Source organism: Dermacentor albipictus, chromosome 7, assembly GCF_038994185.2.
Source record: "Dermacentor albipictus isolate Rhodes 1998 colony chromosome 7, USDA_Dalb.pri_finalv2, whole genome shotgun sequence".
Lineage (NCBI taxonomy): Eukaryota > Metazoa > Arthropoda > Arachnida > Ixodida > Ixodidae > Dermacentor > Dermacentor albipictus.
This window is the reverse complement of record NC_091827.1, coordinates 96,716,671-96,731,974: the sequence shown is the minus strand read 5'-3', so window position 1 is coordinate 96,731,974 and position 15,304 is coordinate 96,716,671. Positions and strand designations below refer to the sequence as shown.

Below are 15,304 nucleotides of genomic sequence, written 5' to 3'. Positions count from 1 at the left end.
GATTCTCACGCTACCCAACCACAGAAAATCTAATAGAATTTAAGCGGTGCAAGGCAAATGGCCGCCGTATTCGCCGAGTATCGAAAAGAGAAAGCTGGACACGCTACGTATCCTCCATAAACTCATACACGGATGTTAGCAAGGTATATAACAGGTTACGCAAACTTAAAGGACAACGCCCAAATCCTTTTCCTCTCGTCAATGGCTCTGGTGAGTCAATAGAAGACCAAGCAAACTCTCTTGTTGAGCACTTTGAGAGAGTATCAAGTTCGGAAAATTATTCCGAAATTTTCTTAAAGCATAAAAGAATAGCTGAGAATATCCCTCTACATCCAAAAAAGACATCAGAAGGGTACAATAGACCATTAACGTTCCATGAACTCAAGCTTGCCCTAGGCTCTTGTGGTAGCTCGGCTCCAGGTTCTGACACAATAACATATGAAATAATCAAGAATCTGCCTAATGAGACCCTAAACTGCATCTTAGGTCTTTACAATAAGATTTTCGCAACTGGTCATATACCTTCATCTTGGAAAGAAGCAATAGTCCTACCAATACTAAAACACGGTAAAGACCCTTCCTTAGTTAATAGCTATAGACCAATTGCACTCACCAGCTGTCTACTTAAGGTTTTTGAAAAAATTATTAACCGTCGCCTTGTGTTCTTTTTCGAATATAACGGTATATTCGACCCCCACCAATCTGGCTTCCGAAGAGCGAGGTCGACAACCGATAATCTTGTTCTGCTTGAGTCGTATATACGTGATGCATTTGTACACAGTCAATACTGTCTATCTGTATTCTATGATCTTGAAAAGGCGTATGATACTGCCTGGCGATATGGTATTCTGCAAGACCTGTCGTCCTATGGAATTTGTGGAAGTATGCTGAACATTTTGCAAGATTACTTATCTGAAAGGAAGTTCCGCGTAAGAATTGGCAATGTATTATCGCGAACTTTTATTCAAGAAAACGGTGTACCACAGGGAGGTGTGCTAAGTTGCACACTTTTTATAATCAAAATGAACTCTCTCCGCTCTGTTATACCACCAATGGTGTCTTATTCTATCTATGTGGACGACATCCAAATCAGCTTTAAATCCTGCAACCTGTCCATATGTGAACGCCAGATCCAGTTGACTGTTAATCGGCTCACGAAATGGGCCGACGAAAACGGGTTTAGATTCATTGCAGAAAAGACTTCCTGTGTGCTGTTTTCCAGACGAAGAGGCGTATGTCCGGACCCTCGCATTACGATGCATGGGAGAAGCCTGGTAAATAGAAAAGAACAAAAATTTCTCGGTGTAATCTTCGATAGTAAGCTAACATTCATGCAGCATGTAAAACTGTTGAAGCTGAAATGTCTTAAAACTATGAACCTTTTAAAGATTTTATCCCACCAGTCGTGGGGAACAGATAGGTATTGCCTCATATCTCTTTTTAAAAGTCTTGTGTTGTCACGTATAGACTATGGATGTATTGTATACCAGTCGGCTACAAAGACAACACTTAAGGTACTCGATCCTGTATATCACCTAGGTATCCGTCTAGCACTTGGTGCCTTTCGGACGAGCCCCGTCCAAAGTCTATATGCAGAATCGGATCAGTGGCCGCTGGATTATCAACGTACATATCTGGGAGTCACCTATGCAATAAGAATCATGTCACTAAAACAACATCCATGCAAAGCACTGATAAGTGATCAGTCCATAAATCAGTTGTATTTAAACAGGCCTTCACACGCCCCGCCGTTCCCGTTAGCAGTAAATTCTGTTGCAGAAAAACTCGGAGTAAATTTCACAGAACTGCAGGAAAGCGACTACGTTGAACCCATCCCACCTTGGGATGAATGTACAGTGACCTGTGATTTGTCCTTTACAGAACTTAACAAAAAGAGTTGTCCAAATGCTCTCATTCAGCAACATTTCTTGGCCCTTGAAGAGAAGTATAAATCATTGGCATTTTTCACTGATGTTTCAAAGACTGCAACTTCGGTATCATGTGCAGCCCATGGCCCGAACTTCTCCAACTCTAAAACCTTGCATAAAAATAGCAGCATCTTTACAGCAGAAGCATACGGTATTCTGATAACTGTTGAGCATATAGTACAACACAAAATACAAAAGTCTATAATATACACAGATTCTTTAAGCGTTGTCACAGCCCTGTCCTGTGGCAAAGCAAGCCGAAACCCTGTATTATACATGCTCCTTAAACACATTCACGTAGCGTATAAACAAAACCTAGCCCTTGTTGTGTGCTGGGTGCCAGGACACTCTGGGATCGCAGGCAATGAAATGGCGGATAAAAATGCCGGACAAGAGGCTCACAGGAATACCGTTGATGTAAGCAGGATGCCTGGTGTGGACATGAAACCTGTGGTACGAAAGGCGCTCCGTATTCATTGGCAAGCTGAATGGGACAAGGAATTTGAAAATAAGCTCCACCTGCTCAAACCGCAGTTAACCAAACCTTTCCCACTGAAGCTTGATAGACACACCGAAGTCACACTGGCACGACTCAGAATAGGACACACTTATGGCACACACAAACACCTCTTGACTGCAACTGACCCACCGACGTGCACACGCTGCGGTGAGAACTTAACTGTCCTACATGTCCTCATACAATGTCCTGAACTTCACCGAGAGCGAGTGGCTCATTTTAGGGAACTTTACTCAAATCATATACCTCGCCGTCCATCAATGTTTTTATCAGAGGATGCACTTTTTAACTTTAAGAGAGTGCTTAATTATCTCGCAGAAGTTAATTTTCTAGACATAATCTCATATCATCCTAACCATCAGATTGTGCCTCACAGGTGAGGCACGGTCTGATGTACAAAGTATGTCTGAGCTCTCTTGCACTTCTTGCGTAAGCAAGAATTGTACAGCAAGGGACTCGGTCTATCGGCAATCCTTTACTATAGCCAAGCATTCGAGGCTTTATATTTATCTTCGTAATAATTTTACCATTCATTTACTAATATTTGTAGATTTGTCTTACGTGTAGGCCTCTATACAGCCTCTATTTTAAGCCATAGAACTAAAACCACAATTCTCCTAAACCAAACCACATGTCCTGGCGCTCTTTGGCCTTAGATGCCTTTGCGCCATTAAACTCCAATCATCATCATCATCATATAACTGCCTTTGGGATATTAGATTCATTTATGTGTTTAACGGCAGCCAATATCGCGTAGGCCTCTGCTGTGAAAATACTTGTGTTAGGGTGCAGAACACCGGCATCTGAAAAAGATGGACCGACCGCTGCGTAAGATACGCCAAAATTACACTTCGATGCGTCGGTAAAGAATTCAGGAGAGGAGTATTTGTGCTGTAATTCGAGGAAGTACATTCGTATATGCGCGACAGGCGCGTGCTTTGTGACAGCTACGAAAGATGTATCACAGTCTATTGGTTGCCACTGCCACGGCGGGGGCCGTATAGCAGGGGACATAAGGTGGTATTCAAGCAGTGGAACCCTTGTTTATTCAGCCATGTCTCTAACACGCATGGAGAAAGGCTGTGCCACTCTGGGCCGGTTGCGGAAAAGTTGGCAACTGGACAAATCGTTTACGGTGTAATACGCGGGATGCTGACTGTTTCCGTTGACTCTAAGAAAATACGTGAAAGATGAATATGTTCTCTGGAAATGCAGTGACCACTCATCCGATTCAACGTACAGGCTTTCCACTGGGCTTGTTCTAAAGGCGCCTGTGGACAGGCGAATTCCTAAGTGGTGAACAGGGTCAAGCATCTTTAGAGCAGTTGGAGTAGCCGACTGGTAAACTATGGCTCCATAGTCTAGTCGTGTGCGTATGAGGCTTTTGTACAAGTTCAAGAGGCATTTTCTATCACTGCCCCAGGTTGTGCGTGAGAGCACCTTTAAGATAGTCATTGTTTTCATGCACTTGTCTTTAAGATATTTTATGTGCTGAACAAAGGTTAGTTTCGCGTCTAAAATTATGCCTAAGAATTTATGTTCCCTGTTTACGGGCAGACGCTCACCATGCAACACAATTTCAGGATCAGGGTGCAGGCCTCTTTTTCTAGAGAAAATGACACAGGTGCTTTTTTGTGGGTTCAGTCTGAACCCGTTCACATCAGCCCATTTGGAGACCCTGTTAAGACAAAGCTGGATCTGTCGCTCACAGATAGCAAGAGAACTTGATTGAAAACCTATCTGCACATCGTCAACATACGTTGAATAGAAGATCTTATGTGGTATGTGTACACGAAGAGAATTCATTTTTACTAAAAAGAGCGTGCAGCTGCGCACCTCGCCCTGCGGCACTCCAGTTTCCTGTACAAATTTCTGTGACAGAACACTGCCCACTCGAACACGGAATGTCCGATTCGACAGATAACTTTCGATAACATTGAACATATTTACGTGTACACCTAACTGTGAGAGGTCTCTCAAAATCTCAAACCGCCACGTTGTATCAGAGGCTTTCTGCATATCTAAGAATACTGATAAGAAAAACTGCTTATGGACAAAAGCTTCACGGATACGTGCCTCGATACGTATGAGATGGTCAGTAGTGGATCGACCCTCCCGAAACCCGCACTGGTATGGGTCCAGCAATTTGTTTGATTCTAGGAAGTGTAGTAGGCGACAGTTAATCATTTTTTCGAATACTTTGCAGAGGCAACTTGTTAATGCTATAGGCATGTAACTCGATACCGAGGAAGGATCCTTTCCGTGTTTTAGGATTGGAATTACAATAGCCTCCTTCCAAACAGAGGGGATCTCGCCGGAAGACCAAATAACGTTGTATAGGTAAAGGAGGGTTTTCTGTGTTTCAGATTGTAGCTGTTTTAACATCTCATATATTACGCCGTCTGAACCTGGGGCGGATGTATTACAACAGTTTAGTGCTGCCTGCAGTTCTGCTATACAGAATGGATCGTTGTACGCAGCACTTTTAGCAGATTTTCTTTCTAATTTTTGCTGTTCTATTTGTGTTTTGTATTTTAGGAAGGTTTCGGAGTAGTGTGAAGAGCTCAATATGTATTCAAAATGTTCACCGAGAAAGTTGGCTTGGTCTTCAAGGCTTTCTCCGTGGCTATTTACTAGAGGTAAGGAATACGTTTGTTGCCCATTAACTTTCTTCACTCTATTCCAGACTTTTGTCTCATCTGTGTACGAGTTGATGCTTGATATGAACTTCGTCCAACTCTCTCGTCTTGCTTGTCGGCGCGTTCTCCTTGCCTGGGATTTGACATGTTTAAAGTTTTCCAGGTTTTCAGCAGTTGGAGAATCGCGAAATATCGCCCACGCTTTGTTCTGGTTTTTCCGTGCCTGCCTGCATGCATCGTTCCACCAGGGAACACCCCGTTTGGAACACATGCCGCTCACTTGAGTAATACATTTACATGCGGCATCAAGTATAAAAGCTGTAAAATATCTAAGAGCGTCATCTATGGTTATACCGGACATCTCAGTCCAAGTCATATGTGTAAGAGTTCGGTATTGTTCCCAATCGGCTGAGTCAACCTTCCACCGAGGGACCTGCGGAGGAAGTTGGTCTTGTTTCGGGGTAGTTAGGATTATTGGGAAGTGGTCACTCCCATACGGGTTGTTAACCACATTCCATTTAAAATATGGTAAAAGCGTCGGCGATAAAATGCTAAGATCTATGGCAGAGTATGACTAGTTGGCTAGGTTAAAATACGTGGGCTCCTTCGTGTTCAAGAGACATGTTCGGGAGGAAAAAAGTACCTGTTCAATGACGCGACCTCGCGCATCACAGCGTGAATGGCACCACAAACTACTGTGTGCATTAAAATCACCGAGAATCATATAGGGCTCGGGGAGCTCATGTATTAATGATTCTAAGTCGCGTCTGTGAAGCTGATAATGTGGTGGTATGTACAAAGAGCAGATGGTAATGAGTTTATTTAAAAGTACGGCTTGAACGGCCACGGCCTCAAGGGCGGTTTGGAGCTTCAAATGCTGACACGCTACACTTCTGTCAGCAATAATGCCTACACCGCCAGATGATGTGACAGCATCCTCGCGGTCTTTGCGAAATGTAACATACTTTCGGAGAAAGTTTGTGTGTATAGATTTTAAGTGTGTTTCCTGTAAACACAGCACTTTGGGATTGTGTTTGTGGATGAGTTCTTGCACATCATCAAGGTTTCTAAGGAGACCTCTCACGTTTCATTGAATTATCTGTGTATCCATGTTGATAGTAAATGGGTGCTGTGTGTACAGAAAAAGAAGTAGTGATTGTGGAAATTACAGAGATTAAATTACAGAGCCCTTTCGAGGCCGTGTAATTGGGGTTTTGCCCTTTCTGGAGCGTTCGAGAGAGCCTCGCCGCTCCTTAGGCGTTTGGTGCGCCTTCAGGACAGGTGTAGTGTCCATTGCCTCTAGTGAGGCTCCGGACACGTGCTCTTGCGAGCGAGAGGTTACCAGAGGGAGTCCCGCCTTGGAGGGCAAGACCCCTGCGCCCACCGGCCCGGAGGTCGATGGGGCTCCCTGAGGGATTTGGCTGCGCCGGATGTTGCCAGCGCTGGAAGGGGCCGGGGGGGCCGGGGAGGCCGGGGCAGCCTGGACAGCGCCAACCTTCGGGGTCGATGATCCGTCATTCTGGGTTGACGGAGCAGCGCTAGCTGCAACCGTCGCGGGGGCAGATGGCGTAGCTGCCGGCTAACTGCTTGTGGGTCGGACAGCCGCCGGAGACCGTTGCGGCGCTGCCCCCTTACACGCCACATCGGCAAAGCTGCTCTTAGACAGGTATGACACCCGCCTACGTGCCTCCTTAAAAGATATGTTTTCCTTGACTTTGATGGTAACGATTTCCTTTTCTCTTTTCCAGGACGGGCAGGCGCGTGAGTATGCGGCATGCTCGCCATCACAGTTGACACAATGTGGGGTGTTCTGGCACGCTTCGGAGGAATGTTCATTGTCACTACACTTCGCACACGTCAGCCGGCCTCGACAGTTCTGTGAACTGTGGCCGAAACGTTGGCACTTAAAGCATCTCAGAGGATTGGGAACGTATGGCCGGACACGAAGTTTGATATAACCAGCCTCGATGGACTCGGGAAGGACACTTGAGCCGAAAGTGAGTATCAGGTGTTTCGTCTTGATCTCTTTTCTATCTCGCCTCATCTTAATTCGTTTAACATTTATAACATTCTGGTCACTGAAGCCCTCCAAGAGTTCAGCCTCAGTGAGATCCATCAAGTCATCGTCAGAGACAATACCACGGGTGGTGTTCATCGTGCGGTGCGGGGTTATAATTATTTGGGTTTCCCCAAATGACACTAGTGTTGACAATTTTTCATATTGTTTTTGATCGCGGAGCTCCAAGAGGAGATCACCGCTTACCATCCTCGACGCCTTATATCCAGGACCAAAGGCTTCAGTCAATGACTTCGAAACAAGGAAGGGTGAGATAGTTCTTACTGGTTTATCTGGTTTTGCAGAATGGATCACGTGGAAACGCGGGAAGGATTCTTTTTGGCGGCCGAAAAATTGGAAGACTTCATCGGTGCGCCATCTTTTCTGAGGGCGATCAGGTAGTGGAGGGAAGGAAGTAGCCATCTGTGGACGTGTAGTTTTCGGCAGCAACGCCAGCCACCCACCATGGAGTCCAACAAGGGGACGCTGCAGGGCCTGAAAAACAGGGCCTGCTAACGCCAGCTGTACGTTGCCGCTATAACCCAATATGATATAACCAAGGTTGGCTACTCACACAAGGTTAACCCTTGCTGCCAGGAAGGTCGGAATAAAGAAATGAGAAGGAGACAGGAAAGGTGGAAAGTAAGGAAAAGACGAAGGTTGTAGGGAGAGAGAGACAGGAAAAGGCAACTACCGATTCCCCCCGGGTGGGTCAGTCCGGGGGTGCCGTCTATGTGAAGCAGAGGCCAAAGGGGTGTGTTGCCTCCGCCGGGGGGCCTTAAAGGTCCAAACACCCAGCCTCAACTCAACCCCCAGGATCCCCCTTTCCCCAGACACGGCTAAGCCGCGCACGGCTACACGCGGGAGGGTCCAACCCTCGTGTGCTCGGGTCCATGGTGTCGGAACACACCAAACGCCTGCTGACGCAGACGCCCCTGCGGGGACATAGTATAGGAATTCAATCTGTTATTCTGTTACTAGAAAGTTTGAAAATTCTGCATGCATTGGTAATCATAAGCTGTATATGTTTTCCAGATTACGCATGCTCCAAATTTCCGTCTGCGAGCCTCAGCTACAACTTGAAGAGCTAGTTTTCTATGGTTGCAAAGGAGATGAAGGAGCCCGAAGCACAATAAATTTGTGATATTCTATTAAACGAATGATTCATGTGCTTTTTCTTCATCACGAAATTGTAAGTTTCTTTTCCATAACATCACAGGGAAAGAGGCCTTGCAGTGGAAAACTAAAAAATGCACCTTGGAAATGGTCCAACCCCAAGCAATGCCTCAGTGGCAAATGTCAACTTTAGTTAATTTGATGTTGCATTGCACCTTACAATCCATAAATTTATTATTGCATTGTACTTTACAATCCATCAACTTATTGCTGCATTACACATTACAATACATCAACTTATTGTTGCACTCCACATTACATTTCATGGAAATAGAATATTTCATCTATGGAAATTCCATAGGAACTCAACACATCATGATCATCATCATCAGCCTGGTTGCACCCACTGCAGGGCAAAGGCCTCTCCCATACTTCTCCAACTACCCCGGTCATATACTAATTGTGGCCATGTCGTCCCTGCAAACTTCTTAATCTCATCCGCCCACCTAACTTTCTGACTCCCCCTGCTGCGCGTCCCTTCCCTTGGAATCGAGTCCGTAACCCTTAATGACCATCGGCTATCTTCCCTCGTCATCATATGTCCTGCCCATGCCCATTTCTTTACCTTGATTTCAACTAAGATGTCATTAACTCACGTTTGTTCCCTCACCCAATCTGTTCTTTATCCCTTCACGTTACACTCATCATTCTTCTTCCCATAGCTCGTTGCGTCGTCCTCAATTTAAGTATAGCCCTTTACTTAGGCCTCCAGGTTTCTGCCCCATACGCGAGTACTGGTAAGACACAGCTGTTATACACTTTTCTCTTGAGGGATAATGGCAACCTGCTGTTCATGATCTGAGAATGCTTGCCAAACACACTCCAGCCCATTCTTATTCTTCTAATCATTTCAGTCTCCCGATCCAGATCCGCGGTCACTACCTGTCCTAAGTAGGTGTATTCCCTTACTACATCCAGCTGCCTATCGTAAACTGCTGTTCTCTTACGAAACTGTTAAACATTTCTTTAGTTTTCTGCTGATTAATTTTTAGACCCACTCTTCTGGTTTGCCTCTGCAAGTCAGTAAGCATGCATTGCAATTGGTTCCCTGAGTTACTAAGCAAGGCAATATCATCAGCAAACCGCAAGTTACCAAGGTATTCTCCATTAACTCATATCCCTAATTCTTCCCAATCCAGGTCTCTGAATACCTCCTGTAAACACGCTGTGTGTAGCATTGGAGAGATCGTATCTCCTTGACTGACGCCTTTCGTTATTGGGATTTTAATGCTTTCTTTGTAAAGGACTACGGTGGCTGAGGAGCCGCTATAGATATCTTTCAGTAATTTTAGACACAGCTCGTCTACACCCTCATTCCGTAATGCCTTGGTGCCTTAATGCCTTCCTTAATACCTTAGTAAATATTTTGTAGGCAACGGACAGTAAGCTGTCCGGTCTATAAATTTTCAAATCCGTGGCGTCCTCTTTCTTATGGATTAGGCTTATGTTACCGTTCTTCCAAGATACCGGTACGCTCGAGGTCATGAGGCATTGCGTATACAGGGCGGCCAGTTTTTCTAGATCAATGTGCCAACCATACTTCAACAAATGTGCTGTTACCTGATCCTCCCCAGCAGCCTTCCCCGTTTGCATAGCTTCCAAGGCTTTCTTTACTTCTTCCGGCGTTACTTGTGGGATTTCAAATTTCTCTAGGCTAGTCCCTCTTGCATCATCGTCGTAGGTGCCACTGGTACTGTATAAATCTTTATAGAGCTCCTCAGCCACTTGAACTATTTCATCCACATTTGTAATGATATTGCCGGATTTGTCTCTTAACGCATAGATCTGATTCTTGGCAATTCTTATTTTCTTCTTCACTGCTTTTAGGCTTCCTCCGTTCCTGAGAGCATGTTCAATTCTATCCATATTATACTTCCTTATGTCAGCTGTCTTACGCTTGTTGATTAACTTGGAAAGTTCAGCCAGTTCTATTCTAGCTGTAGGGTTAGAGGCTTCTATACATTGGCGTTTCTTGATCAGATTTTTCGTCTCCTGCGATAGCTTACTGGTATCTTGTCTAACGGAGTTACTATCGACTTCTGTTGCACACTCCTAATGATGCCCATAAGATTGTCGTTCATTGCTTCAACATTAAGGCCCTCTTCCTGAGTTAAAGCCGAATACCTTTTCTGTAGCTTGATCCGGAATTCCTCTATTTTTCCTCTTACCTCTAACTAATTGATCGGCTTCTTATGTAACAGTTTCTTCCGTTCCCTCCTCAGGTCTAGGCTAATTTGAGTTCTTACCATCCTATGGTCACTGCAGCGCACCTTGCCGAGCGCGTCCACATTTTGTATGTTGCCAGGGTTAGAGCAGAGTATAAAGTCTATTTCATTTTTAGTCTCGCCATTCGGGCCCCTCCACGTCCACTTTCGGCTATCCCACTTGCGGAAGAAAGTATTCATTATCAGCATATTCTGTTCTGCAAAGTCTACTAATAGGTCTGCCCTGCTATTCCTAGTGCCTATGCCATATTCCCCCACTGACTTGTCTCCAGCCTGTTTCTTGTCTACCTTGGCATTGGAGTCGCCCATCAATATAGTGTATTTTGTTTTGACTTTACCTATCTCCAATTCCACGTCTTCATAGGAGCTTTCGACTTCCTGGTCATCATGACCGGATGTAGGGGCTTAGACCTGTACGACCTTCAATTTGTACCTCTTATTAAGTTCGACAACAAGACCTGCCACCCACTCGTTAATGCTATAGAATTCCGGCGTGTTACCAGATCTATTCTTATTAATCAGGAATCCATCTCCTAGTTCTCGTTTCTCCGCTAAGCCCCGGTAGCGCAGGACGTGCCCGCTTTTTAGCACTGTATATGCTTCATTTGTCCTCCTAACTTCACTTAGCCCTATTATATCCCATTTACTGCCCTCTAATTCATCCAATAGCACTGCTAGACTCGCCTCACTAGATAACGTTCTAGCGTTAAACGTTAAATCTGCAATAGTGCGACAATGATATTTCAACAATTTTTTTTTATTTAGCAATAGGACTGCAATGGAATATCTACTAAAATTCAACACTAATTTTCGTCAGGGCTGAGAACCATCGACGACGGGCAGTGTCTGCGCTGTGCTGTGTTTTCGCGGCGTAGTTTGTGTAATAAATGCGTAATAAATGAACGTAGCGAATTTATCCTTAGAACAAAAAAGTTGAACTAAGTACTGCACCCGGTGCTACCCAGTCTCCTCAAAAAATGGTCTGGATAATAGCATTGGGAACTATGTCAACAACATGCGGTTAGATAAACAATTTTCTGTTAGATTAGGCATATTGGCACGTATGCCCATTTCCAAGAAATTTCGCTAAATTCCGTACCGCAAGCTAGTGTCATAAGCGTGTTCCATATCAAGAGCACCGGCACGAGCTGTTTGTGAACAAAAGCTTAGCGAACGTATGCCTCAAATCACACGAAGTGGTCAGTTGTGGATGGGCTTTCTCTAAATCTGCTTCGCTAAGGGTCAAGCAAGTTGGCCGGTTCGACGAAATGTAATAGCCGGTGATTGACAACTTTTTTAAATAGCTCAGTAAAGCCGTTTGATGCGTTATAGGCCGATAACTTGCCACAGAAGATTGATCTCTACCTTCCCACAGAAAAAAAAAATCTGTCAGAGCTATCACGTTAGACATCTAGAATTTTTAAAAGTCAGTCACAAGTTTCTACCGGCATTCTCCCAATACCATGAAGGTTATTTCCAGCAATTCAAGAATTTATACTGACGCCTTCCCAAGAAAATTAGGACAATTTAAGGTCAGTCAGGAATTGCTACGTGCGCCTATACATTACCATTGGGTCTCCTGACGGTCATTCAACAGCTTTTACAGGCACGTTGCAATCACCGTTAGAAGGCTGACATTTCAATCTAGAATTTCTACAGGCGGCTACCGAACACCGTTAGGACTCGGCCAGCCTTCCAATCCCAGTGGAGGCAAAAGAAAATGCCAGCTGCTCTGCATGTAAAGTGATTTTCGGGCATGACACAAATCGGATGTGCGCAAAATTTTCACGTCGACATTACGCCGAGTGGTCAACAAACCGTGTCATTCAAATACAAGTTTGTCACATAAAGATTGATTGATGTGTGGCGTTTTATGGCGCAAGGACCAGGTATGGCCAAAGAGCACCATGACAAATTTAATGTTTACGGTGCATTGTGAATGGTGTAGACACTGAATTCCTCATGGTTTATGTGACATGGCTGTAAAGAGGCCTAAAATCTGTTGCTGTGGATGGCGTAAAACATATTGTTGCTAAAATAATGACACCAAGTAGTGCAGTGGGTTATGGCAATGGGGTTTCGTTAAAAGCATGCTGCAATAAAACATGACGTTGACACTTTAGCTTCAAGAAATTCTTTGAGTACAAGGGCTGTTAAACTTGCGCTAAAAATTTCCAGGCGAAATGATTTCCAGAGTGTCTGTTTCACCTAAAAATTCTGAGACTAGTTTTGGATTAACAAACCGGTTCATTGCTAAGAAAAAATTTCGGGCGACGAGGTATACTTTCGCGATATACAGAAATGAAATACTTTTTCCTCTGTGGTTCTACTGCAGGGCATTGAATAAAACGTGCAGGACTGTGAGATTTTGGCCGCACTTACTACATGTCAGAGGATACCCCCCAGTCAAGAGGTAAGAGTGAGTGCCGTGAGTGTGTCCTATTCTTAATCGGCAAAGGAGCACTTCATTATATCGTGATGTTCTCTCCGATACCCAATATCCTAATTTGGGTTTTATCAAGTGCAATTTATTTGATATCTGGGTACTCCACTGTTGCTGCCAGTGTACTTTCAGCTTGTGACGCAAGTATGCTTTAACATCTGTGGCTGGGATGGGTAGGTTTATGTCCGTGTCACTAAAAGCTTCTGAAGTAGCTTTCTCGTCAGCAGCTTCGTTGCCCTTTATACCACAGTGGCCAGGTACCCAGCATAGGATGATCATTTGTTTAGTACTATAAGCTGAGCATAACAATGTATACAGTTCATTAAAGACAGTGTTTTTATGTATACGAACATTCATTAAGGCTCGGACTACACTCAATGAGTCTGTGAACACAATAGCCCTAGTGAGATTTGTTTGCTTGATGTGCTTTACTGCAGAGAGTATTGCATATGCTTCCGCTGTAAAAATACATGTGTGTGGGTTCAATGTACCGGATATTAAAAATACTGGCCCTAGTGCAGCATAAGCAACACCAGAAGAGGACTTAGAGGCATCCGTGTAAAATTCAGCGCAAGAATACTTCACCTGAAGCTCAAGAAAATGTGAGCGTATGTGTGCTCCATTTGCTCGTTTTGATATTTCTGCAAGCGACACGTCACATTCGATAGTTTGCCACTTCTAAGGCGGTGGAAGCCGCGTAGTAGCCATTATGACATTCTCTAAAATCGCCGCGCCCGTTTCTTCGGACAATGCTTCCAACCGAAGGGACAGAGGAGGTTTAGTGCCTGGGCGGTTATGGAAAAGCCTAGCGGTAGACAGGTCGTGAATAACGGAATGACATGGATGATGAAATCTGATTTCACTTTGAGGGCGTAAGAGAGACCTAAATATGTTCTTTGAAGATTTCGGAACCATTCGTTACATTCAGCATACAGGCTTTCTACGGGGCTAGTCGTGAACGCACCAGTAGCAAGACGCATACCTAAGTGGTGGACGGAATCGAGCCTCTTCAAAGCACTAGGCGTGGCAGAGTTATACACAATGGCTCCATTGTCAAGGCCTGACCCTATAACGCTTTTTTTACAAGCTCAAGAGGCATCTTCTGTCACTTCCTCAAGATGTGAGGGACAAGAGCTTCAGTAGATTCATTGTCCTCGAGCACTTTAGTTTGAAATATTTTAAGTGTGGGATAAAAGTTACTTTGGAGTCTAAAATGAGGCCTAGAAATTTATGTTTATTACTCACACATAGCCGTTCTCCATTAAGATCAATGACGGGCTCAGGTATTACCCCTCTCTTATTGGAGAAAAGAATGCATGTACTTTTTTCAGGGTTTAGTTTAAAGCCGTTCTCTTCTGCCCACTTATACAACTTATTCAGGCCACGCTGCACTTGTCGCTCGCAGATACTATTAACAGTGGTGGTCCAACTGCGCCACTTGCGCCATTCTGCTACAATTCGACTTGCCTGCTCCTGGCTGCGCCCACGCGCGCAGAAGAGCAGTATTTCCGTGTTTTTACGGCAATACAATGTTTTCAGTAGGGTTTGCAACTACAGCCAACGAACGATTTTCTGGACGCCCGACTTTTCGTACATGCCTAATAATCGGACGCATTCGCGGCACTGCCACGGTACCCCATAGTCAGTGTATAAGAATGTCTGAAATTCCTGATCCAAAAACTCTTCGCCGTCCCATTTTCCGGACCTTTTTCCATGAGCGTAGATCCGAAACGGTGTTAATCGAAGTCACCTCCGCCGCCATTTGTATTATCTTGCCGTTTAGAACAGGCCCTCTCGCACGCAAATCCACTGGCCGCCACCCGCTGCCGCGGCAACGCTGCGCTAGGCCACCGTAGCTAGGCCTATAGCTACTTCAACGTTCGCAACCAAGCTTCTTGCTGTTCGGGGCCGTGTTTTTCATTAAAGCAGTTCGTCGCTGTTAGCAATCGCGCCGACTCCGTCTTTGTAATCCTGCCCAATGGCTTCAAAGCTCTGAAAGCACGACGCGTTTAAATAATGCCGGTTTCTGAAAGTCAGCTTCTGCTTAATGCAGTATTGCTGCGGTGAAGCGTACGCGAAGCATTATTGCGGTGAACCATACCAAAAGTGGAAGGGGCCATTATCACGGGTCACAATATGTATTCATTAATTAGACATCCGTGCACTCGCTGTCCTGTCACAGTGCGAGCACCGATAAGCCTAATAAGTGTAGTGACAGCCCTTCAGAACTATTTCGAACCTGTCTGTGGCGATTTCAGCCCTTGAGGGTAGTAAAAGGCATAGATTCGTTTTTTCGGACCTTTTCGCGGCCGCTAGGGAT

General features: G+C 44.8%; 1 long non-coding RNA gene across 1 annotated transcript in view; it reads right to left on the bottom strand.

Moving 5' to 3' along the window:
- Positions 1-970: 970 nt before the first annotated feature.
- Positions 971-15,304, bottom strand: part of LOC139048101 (uncharacterized) — a 187,644-nt gene continuing 173,310 nt past the window's right edge. Inside the window, exon 3 of the long non-coding RNA XR_011507504.1 lies at positions 971-1,271. This is a non-coding gene — a long non-coding RNA (uncharacterized lncRNA). The remainder of the gene's footprint in view (positions 1,272-15,304) is intronic.